A 10772-nucleotide genomic window follows, 5' to 3' on the forward strand; every position below is an offset into this window, starting at 1 on the left:
CCTCTCAGCAGCTTTTGACACAGTCTCCCATAGCACTCTGCGCACCAGACTCCATGACATAGGAATCTGCGGAAGAGCCCTGGAATGGATCCACTACTTTCTCTCCGGGAGGACGCAGAGGGTCAGACTCCCGCCATACACCTCCAAACCCACAGGAGTCAACTGCGGAGTACCCCAAGAATCCTCACTGAGTCCCACACTGTTCAACATATACATGGCCCCTCTTGCTGCCATCATCAGAAGCCACATATGAACATTGTGTCATATGCCGATGACACACAACTCATTATTTCCCTCACCAAAGACCCGGACGCGGCCAAAAGGAACTTTCATGCTGGAAAGGAAGCTGTTGCCACCTGGATAAGAGAAAACTGCCTCAAGCTAAACTCCGACAAGACTGAGCTTAAGACAGGCGGGAATACCACCTCAGCTTGGGACAACTCATGGTGGTCCACATCCCTCAGCGCCCCCCTGCGCCGACCGAGCACACCCGCAACTTAGGAATCATCCTCTACTCTTCCCTATCCATGACCCGCCAGCTAAACTATGTCACCTCCTCCTGCTGGCACACAGTCCGCAAACTCCGGAAGATCTTCAGATGGATCCCAGCAGACTGTTGGAGGACAGTCACCCACGCATTAGTCACGAGCTAGCTCGACTACGGCAATGCCCTCTACGCCGGCACCTCAACTAGGAACATCAAAAAATGTCAACTCATCTAGAACGCCGCTGCCAGACTCATTCTGGACCTTCCTCGCCGAGAACACATCTCCCAACACATGAGGATCCTCCACTGGCTACCGGTCGAGAAGCGAATCACCTTCAAGCTCCTCACCCACACATCAAGGCCATACACAACGCAGGACCAGTATACCTGAACCACTGCGTCTCCTTCTAGACCCCCGCCAGATCCCTCTGCTCCGCCCACATGGCCCTGGCCACCGTCCCTCGCACCCACAAAACCACTGCTTGATGATGATCTTTTACCTACACTGCAGCGAAGAGCTGGAACAGCCTCCCCCTGCACCTCAACAAAGCCAGCCACTCACCAGCCTCAGGAAGAACCTCAAGACGTGGCTCTTCGGATGAGGCCACTCCCCTACCCTCCAGCACCTTGAGACCCTCACGGGTGAGTAGCTGCACTTTACAAATACTGATTGATAGGTGGCTACCAACCAGTATGGGCATGGTTATGCTTCCACCCCAACTGAAGGGGGTAACAGTCTTTCAGCTCTCCCCACGCACACTAAAAGATCTTATCCTACGGCCAGCAAGAGGACATTTGATTATTTTGGGTTTTGATTTCACATTCGGGCCATGAGAGCTTGTTTAACTGTCAAAATCATCTCACTTGGAGTGGTGAGGGCTGCACTTTTTGGGCTTTGGGATGCTGCCATGTAGAAAAAACTACGAGACCTAGACACATCTGAAAACTGAACATCTGGGTGAGTCCACCCAGTCCATCTGGGTGGTGTGCTTTACATGCACCCGCACCATTTTCTTACCCACAATGCTGTGCAAACCTCCAACTTTGCTTGAAATCACACATTTTTCACACTCTTTTGAGACGGAACCTTCTGGAATCTGCAGGAATCCACAAAATTCCTACCACCCAGCATTGCCGCATCTATACTGATAAAAATCCTGCCCCCCTTGTCAGCTTAAAACCTTTTTTTTTAAACTGCCCTTTTGGACCCGCTTTGATACCCCTCAATTTCAACATGTTTTTGGCTCCTCCCTGTCACAGGCACTTGGCCCACCTATATAAGTGAGGTATCATTTTTAACGGGAGACTGAGGGGAACGTTGGTTGGTAGGAAATTTGTTCCGGTGAGGTGATCCCACACAGAAATGTGGGAACAATGTGATTTTCTTTAGCTAAATTTGAGGTTTGCTGAGGATTCTGGGTAAGAAAACACTGGGTGATCCACACAAGTCACACCTCCCTGGACTACCTCGGGTGTCTAGTTTTCATAAATGTCTGGGTTTGGTAGGTTTCCATAGATGGCTGCTGAGCCCAGGGCCAAAAATGCAGGTGCCCCCCCCCCCCGGCAGAAACAGGTAGTTTTGTATTTGATAATTTTGATGTGTCCACATAGTGTTTTGGGGCATTTCCTGTTGTGGGCACTAGACCTACCCACATAAGTGAGGTACCATTTTTAGAACTTTGCAGCACCGAAATGTGAGGAAAAAGTGTTTTTTTGCCAAATTTTGAGGATTGCTAAAGATTCTGGGTAACAGAACCTGGTGAAAGCTCCACCAGTCACCCCATCTTAGATTCCCCTAGGTGTGTAGTTTTGAAAAATGCATAGGTTTGGTAGGTTTCCCTAGGTGCCGGCTGAGCTAGAGGGCAAAATCCATAGCTAAGCACTTTGCAAAAAACAGGTCAGTTTTCTTTGGGAAAATGTGATGTGCCCATGTTGTGTTTTGGGGCATTTCCTGTCACGGGCACTAGACCTACCCACACAAGTGAGGTACCATTTTTATCTGGAGACTTGGGGGAATGCTGGGTGGAAGGAAATTTGTGCCTCCTCTCAGAATCCAGAACTTTCTGTCACCGAAATGTGAGGCAAAAGTGTTTTTTTTGTCAAATTGTGAGGTTTGCAAAGGATTCTGGGTAACAGAACCTGGTGAGAACCCCACAAGTCACCCCATCCTGGATTCCCCTAGGTGTCTAGTTGTCAAAAATTCACAGGTTTGGTAGGTTTCCCAAGGTGTTGGCTGAGCTAGAGGTCAAAATCCACAGCTAGGCACTTTCCAAAAAACACATGAGATTTCAATGTAAAAATGTGATGTGTCCATGTTGCGTTTTCTGTCGCGAGCATTAGGCCTACCCACGCAAGTGAGGTACCATTTTTATTGGGAGACTTGGGGGAACACAGAATAGCAAAACAAGTGTTATTGCCTCTTGTCTTTCTCTACATTTTTTCCTTCCAAATGTAAGACAATGTGTAAAAAAGACGACTATTTGAGAGATGCCCTGTAATTCACATGCTAGTATGGGGACCCACGCAATTCAGAGATATGCAAATAACCACTGCTTCTCAACACCTTATCTTGTGCCCATTTTGTAAATTCAAAGGTTTCCTTGATACCTATTTTTCACTCTTTATGTTTCAGCAAATTAATTGCTGTATACCCGGTACACAATGAAACCCATTGCAAGGTGCAGCTCCTTTATTGGCTCTGCGTACCTAGGGTTCTTGATGGACCTACAAGCCCTATATATCCCCGCACCCAGAAAAGTCCAGCAGACATAACAGTATATTGCTTTAAAAAAATCTGCCATAGCTGGAATAAGTTATAGAAGAAAAAGTGGCCAGAAATTGCTCTTTTTTCACCTCACTTTCAATATTCTTTTATTTTAGCTGTTACTTTCTGTAGGAAAACCTTGAATGGTCTACACAAATGACCCCTTTCCGAATTCAGAATTGTGTCTACTTCTCAGTAATGGTTAGCTGTCCAGGATCCAGCATTGGTTTCACACCCATTTATGGCACTAACTGGAGCGAGGCTGAAAGCACAAAAATAGTAAAAATGTGGTATGTTCCAGTAAAATGCCAAAATTGTGTCAAAAAATGTGGTTTTCTGGTTCAAGTCTGCCTGTTCCTGAAAGCTGGGAGAATGGTGATTTTAGCACCACAAACCATTTGTTGATGCCATTTTCATGGGAAAAAAATCACAAGCTTTCTTCTGCAGCCCTTTTTCCCATTTGTTTAAAAATATATATATTTTGCAGTATTTTGGCTAATTTATTGGTCTCCTCCAGGGGAACCCACAAACTCTGGGTACCTCTAGAATCCCCAGAATGTTGGAAAAAAGGATGCACATTTGGTGTGGGTAGCTTATGTGGACAAAAGGTTATGAGGGCCTAGGCATTAACTGCCCTGAACAGCAAAAAAAAAAGGCCTGACACCTGAGGGGGAAAAGTCCTGGCAACAAAGGGGATAATAGCTTTGTCTCACTGTTTTGATAAGTGACTAAACGGAATTCCCTCCTAGCAAAATGTGAAGATATTTTTGATTAACAAGATGCATAAAAAGTTACACATCTAATTTGTGTTTAAATCGCACTTTGTCACAGGACTTTGTCACATGTTGTTACTGTCAACATTAAGGGTGTGTGAAGGTAAAGTTTTAACTACAGAGTTTGCGAAGGTGACACACATGACAACTTCACAAGCTTGAAGACTTAGGGCCCTATTTAGAGTTTGGTGCACGCAGGACTAACACCAAAAAGAGGCAGATTTTCCATCTCCCTAGATTGTACAGCCTTTTTTGTACACTATATAGCGCGGCCGGGACATTTGTCACTTATCGGTCAATATCATGCATCTGCCAAACTCTAAATAAGGCTCTTGGTCAAACTGTGCCTGCGGATTTTTCCTTTTTTGCAAGAACATTATTCTGTTTCCTACAAAACTTCCATTTTTCCTGTGTTTTTTTTACCACTATACCTTTCTTTTGTATCTGGCAAATACTCATCCCACATCCCTAGATTTTTAATTTATGAGTGCAGTCGTAGAGCTGATTTCTATTCAGTTTGCTCCCGTCTTATAACGTATCTCTAAATGCGTTTTCCTACAATAGAGCGCTACGATGCGTGCTGAAGTTTATTCCAAAATGCACATAAACATGCTAAAACAGACTTCTAAAAGGGTCCCGTTCAGCCACTGGCTTGCTTGAGTGAGCACCCTCCAGGCATTTGTTCCATAGCCTGTCAATCACGTTTTGGATTAGCCCAAAGCATTTTGCGGATGTGTACTTTGCCAAGCTGTGAGAGACCCACAGTGCCGGGCCTAAAAGTAATTACCTATCTTTATGGCATCTTCAGCGGTAAAAAAAAAAAGATATTTAAATTTACAGTCTTCATAGAGGCATTCAGACCTTGGCTGAGCAGGCACACAGCACGGAGACACTCTGAAATAATTCTCTTTGCAAGATGCCAACGCATCTCACAATATGGCAACTGGATGATACCGCCATGCTGCAGAGAGTCCCTGATCACCAGCAAAGGAGCTAGCTGGCTTGCCTTGGTGCTTTCCTCCCTCATTGGTGGTTGGCGATATCCAAACTGAGCACACTGCACCACAATATGGCGACCACAGGATACTGCTCAGGAGTCCCTGCTTGCGAACCTGTGACTAGCTGGGTATCCTGTTTCTGTCACCACCCACAAGGGAGGAAGTCTTGGCATGATATTCAAGACTCAACAGGGCACCAGGGAACTGCAACTGGCAGGCTATTCGATCAGAATATAGGCCCTCATTACAACATTGGCGGGTGGCAACCAATGCGGCTGCACTCCCGCGGTGGTCATTACGAGATCCCCGCTGGGCCGGCCAGCGGAAACCGAGTTTCCACCCGCCGGCCCAGCGGGGATGTCGGCCGCAAAATGGGAGTCGGCGGTGTTGCGGCGGTGCGACGGGTGCAGTTGCACCTGTCGCGCTTTTCGCTGTCTGCTGTGCAGACAGTGAAAAGCTTCATGGGGCTGGGGCAGGGGCCCCGCAACTCCCCTTTCCGCCAGCCTTTTCATGGTGGTTCCTACCACCATGAAAAGGCTGGCGGGAGGGGGACTCGTAATCCCCTGGGTAGCGCTGCAAGCAGCGCTGCCCTGGAGGATTACAACCGCCGGGACCAACGTGGCAGTAAACCGCCAGTCCCAGCGGTGCGACCGCAGCGCTTCCACCGCATTCGTAATACCAAGGATTGCACCGCCAGCCTGTTGGCGGTGCAACTGATGAAACAGCCCTGGCGGTCTTTGACCCCCAGGGTTGTAATGAGGGCCATAGTGTTTTGAATGTTTTCCTACCTAAACCCTAGCCAGAATATTGATTACTGCAATATCACAAACATAAGTATGTTTAGGTAAATGCACCTAAACTAGTCTTAACCATGCCTATATGTACCTAGACAATAAATTTACCATCAAGGTAAGTAGGCATGGAGTTCAGAATAGTAAATTTATACTTACCTCTAGATACCTACCTTCACAATATTATTATAGTCAATAGTATAGCTACTATATGTTTGGCACGCATGCACATTTTGCACAGCCTCTTTTTGCACTGCCATTGTCAGATTGCAGGGCTCCTGATCTCGCAGCCCAGAGGCCTGTGGGGTCATTAGTGTGGCAAAGCACTAGCCTCCTGGGCTGAGCTTCACTCCTTGATGACGTTTTGTTGAAGTCTGCCCCTGGGAGCTCAGACTGAAGTCCTGCAGGGTCAAGCAGTTTACGTAATTCAAGGAATAGAGCCACGCCACTTCATCCTTCCCTAATTAATTCATTTATTAATGGAGCTCTGCCACTCCATCCTTCCCTAACTCATTCATTCAAGCAATAGAGCCATGCAACTCCATCCTTCTCAAACTCATTCATTCATTAATGGAGTTATGCCGCTCCATCCATCCCTATTTCATTCATTCAAGGAATAAAGCCATGCTACTGTTACCTTCACTAACTGGTCATAGATTGGGACGGGCCTGGGAGACTCACTAATCCCACCTCACTCTGTGATGAGCTAGGGGAGAGAGGGTGTAGAGGCTTGTGCAAGGAAGCTGAGCTTTGGATTTTGCGCAGTGTATCAGCTTAGGTTTTGATGATCCGCAGTGCAGAGTCAAGTTTACAGCTTCTCCTGCTGAGAAATTGCTCTGCGAAGCTTAGGAAAGCTGTTTAGCTTTCAGTCTGCTGCTTGACAGGTCCTTTTACCACCACCAGGAGAAACAGTGCAGTTACATCCGCCTTAGATTTGTAGATCCTTGGAGCTCAGAGTTGAACTGGACTTTCAAAGTCTCAATATTATAGGTGAAAACTAGGATGCCTCTTATGATAAGAATGGCTATCCAGTTTGAGTATAATTCTGCAACAAAGGGAATTCGTATTGTGATATATTTCAACATTCCATTTACATTCTCCAAAATAGAAATGGCTATGTAAAGCTTTGGGGGTCTGTCTTGTGGAGAGTGCTCTCAAAGCACTGTGCCGAGTGGATCTGAGTATCAATTGTGACGTAGCTGGAGCATAGCCGAGAGTCTGCACTAGACTCAAATATCAGGCTTGAATTTTCTGCCTTGTAATGAATTGATGTCAGAGGACTGAGGTTCTATAATTGGCCTTCCTGCTAACTAGACCCATTTTAACCATTTTACTCTGGGATGGTGCTTGGCGGGTCAGGGTGCTAGGGAGGTAATCTGCAATCCAGGTAAGATTACAACTGGCATGAGTTGCAGGCTAGAGGTGGATGATCCTATACATTAAGAGTGAGAGCCAAAGGTGAGTGCAACACTGGCTCCCAGAGCCCATTCACCACAGAAGTCTTGAACATATTTGGCAAGCAAAGCAGGAATTTCACCTTCCTACATCAGATTATTTGAGAAGCAGTTATTCTATTTAATAAAACATTAAGAGTTTTTAAACATGAACTGAGAACATTCCTGTCATTGCCGTGATGACAAAGCTGTTATTGAACTAAGAGGTAAATCAATTGTCATGCAACATTTTATTCTGTTAATCCAAGCACAAGAGGGTCTTGTACAATGCACATCCTGAACAGGCATGTATATAATGATGAACAAAATAAGAATCAATTAAACACATTATTCACCTAGGATCCCACAGTTTGGTCAAGCAGGAAAGCTGGGATTGATCCCAGATTTTCCAGTTTCATTCAGCAAAGTTTATCCAAATGAAGGGTATCTCTTTCTGAAGTCATTAATTACTGCTTTATCGTGGTGGATGAGATTACAGCGTGGGTAACAGACAGAATCCACATTTCACTTTTGGCAGTTTTACTTAGCATTATCCTTCCCAAGGACATAAGAGTGCTTCACAACTGAGACAGACTATCTTTGCAGATTACATGCAACTGTTTGACATGGCCATGTGCACACTAGCATGACCATGTGTAGATCAGGATCTGAACCTGTGAACTGCTGGTTACTCAAGCTGCTTACTCAAGATCCTCAGCAAACTACACAGTGACCGAGCTTTCGCATTTGTATATACACTTATGACCTGCAGGTTACAGTAAGTAATGTATAGTAGGCGCATTAACAATTCAAGTTATTTGATTGTTTCAAATTTGTGACCTGCAGCTCACACACAGAGATGCCTACAGCAAGCACAGTAACCACCAGAGCTCACTGGGATCATATATTGAGACCCAATGGATGCATGTTAGACTATGTTAACATATGGCGTGGTTGTGACCAATAAACATTATTGGACCCAGTTTCCTATGCAGCACGCTCAGGTCGTAAATCGTTTGCTGCTGACATACAGTATAGAGTAACCAGGACATAGGTTTCATTTCCAGCAAGGCGAACGCTGCTTTATCTGCTTCTGAAATTCATCAGCTACCATAACCTTTGTTATTCGTAACATGTTACTTTAGAGAGCGCAGAAAACCCAAAACTGTAGGCGTGTGTTAAAAGCATTGCATTTATTTCTACTGTCTAGATTTGGAGGCAGAAAAAAATAAAGTTTAGGTATTTGCAGATCATAAATTACCCATGATTTCCTCTGCTCCCTGGACTCCGCCATAGCCTCCCTGGGGGTTCCTGGAGTGTTTGCGTCAGTTTCCAGTCATGTGCTGAACTGTTCCACAAAGACCAAATGTCACAAGTAGCAAGCAGCCGCTACTACGGAAGATAGCTGTATCCTTTGGCAAAGCTAATGCTGCATACATTCTTTTGTGCCGTGTTTACCCTCTTCCTGCCGCCGCAAATATTTAAACAACCTCCAGGCTGACAGCTAAAGCCCCTAAGACATTAAAACGTGGTACTCTGCAGCTCAAGTAGAGAAGGATGTTTAGGTGTGTGGCAGCCTGTTTGCCACTTCAACGATTTTTGCTACTCTGAGCAAACAGATAGTGCTGTCTAAACTCCTGTGTGCAGGCGTAGTTGCCAATAGGGCCCACACTATGGTTTGAACTGCGCCCTTACCCTCATTGACTTTGTTTTGTGCTAATTACTTCCAATGCTTTTGCCTTGTCTTCTCTCTGCACCACACCTATCTTTCCTGCCCTCACCTTTTAAACTTCCACCCCAACTCACCCCTAAGGCTCTCTTGCTTGCTGGTGTTATTAATTCTCTAGTCCACATATTGTGGTATCTTCCGAGGCACTTAAGGCCTGCACAAAGGCATTGATCAAAGGGGGGCGTAGCTATGAGCATTTGACATTGTTTCTTGAGAAATGTCTATAAAAACTATAGGTTTTTGGTCATATTATTAAAAACATTGTGCTGCACAATACACCATTTTACCCTAAAATCTTTGGAGAGAAGCCCCAGAGCTGCTTGCTCAGGAAAAGTAATTCTTTTATTGTACGACCCACCACTTCCAAACTTCACAAGCCGTCACTGTATTTGAAAATGACTGGTTCGTCCCTGGTGTGTCAAGGACAGGAAGAAAAATGATTGTCTGGATTGTGGCTCTAGTTACCAGAGGCTGAGATCAGCACAATCATTCAATCCATCACTTTGTGTTATTTATTCTGACACCCTGAGTGCTACTGGTATGCCCAGCCCTGGGTCTCTTGCTCACTGAGCCACTAGAAAGAATCCACACCCTATTGACAATGTCTAAATAGACTGAAACTGGTGTGCAGTTGCTTGTGTTCTAGTTTGGAGGAAACCTGGTGCAAAGTTGTAAACACGAATCGAAGACCAACAATCCAAGATTATTTAAAGTTGAAACACTATGGGGGTTATTCCAACTTTGGAGGAGGTGGTAATCCGTCCCAAATGTGACGGATTTACCACCAGCCGTATTACGAGTTCCATAGGATATAATGGACTTGTAATACGGCTGGTGGTATATCCGTCACTTTACCGTCACTTTTGGGACGGATTACCACTTCCTCCAAAGTTGGAATAACCCCCTATATTACAGCTCACAGGAAAAGCCCTGTCCACCCTCCTCACTCCCGCAACTGTTCTCTCAGTTCTACAGGACAGATATTGGAACATGCAATTGAATGAAGGAGGACTCATGAAAATAAACTCGACATGCACATAATAAAATATACCATGAATACAAATATGAACTAAAGGCTATATTGTACATAATAAATAAAACACATCTTCCACCAACATAAATGTAAGAACACAACACATCTCCCCTTTTTGCATCATACAAACTAAAAGCTATAGCCTACAAAATAATAAAATATATATTCTAACTAAAACATATCTTCCCCTTTTTCCCCTCTGAAAACTGATATCTATATATTGTATTCACACACAAAATCCGCCAACCACTTAGGTCTGGCACTTGTCCTTTTGTTACGTGTTTCCTTTTGTTGCTCTGCAGGGACATTTCCAACGCCTTTTTGTTCTTCTACCTTAACATCTTCAATTTATGTTTCTATTGCTCTAGCTTCATTCGCATCAACTAACTCTGCACCCTCTTCCACTCCTTTTCCATTTTTGTCATTCCTTGTACTTTCATCCTCCCTTTGCACATTAGTACTATTACCAATTACCAGATCTCTTCCCTTGTTCCTCTTTGTCATTTCTTCATTGATCAACATAGGATTGGGTAATATCTTCTCACCCAAATGTTGGAACTCTTTTCCTACAAATTACTGTTCCCCTTGAGAACAACAATACTTTTAAGGTTCCAAACCTTTCCATCACTCAAAAGAACAGCAGTACGTAATACGTTAGCCACCTGCAAAGGTTCTGAAAACTGACTTTCCCCCTTTTTGACTCTCCAAGGTTTTTTCACCTTGACCCACATTCCTTCACAGATTGCTACATTTACTGAACCCCT

Source organism: Pleurodeles waltl, chromosome 3_2 (assembly GCF_031143425.1).
Source record: "Pleurodeles waltl isolate 20211129_DDA chromosome 3_2, aPleWal1.hap1.20221129, whole genome shotgun sequence".
In the NCBI taxonomy this organism is placed as follows: Eukaryota; Metazoa; Chordata; class Amphibia; order Caudata; family Salamandridae; genus Pleurodeles; species Pleurodeles waltl.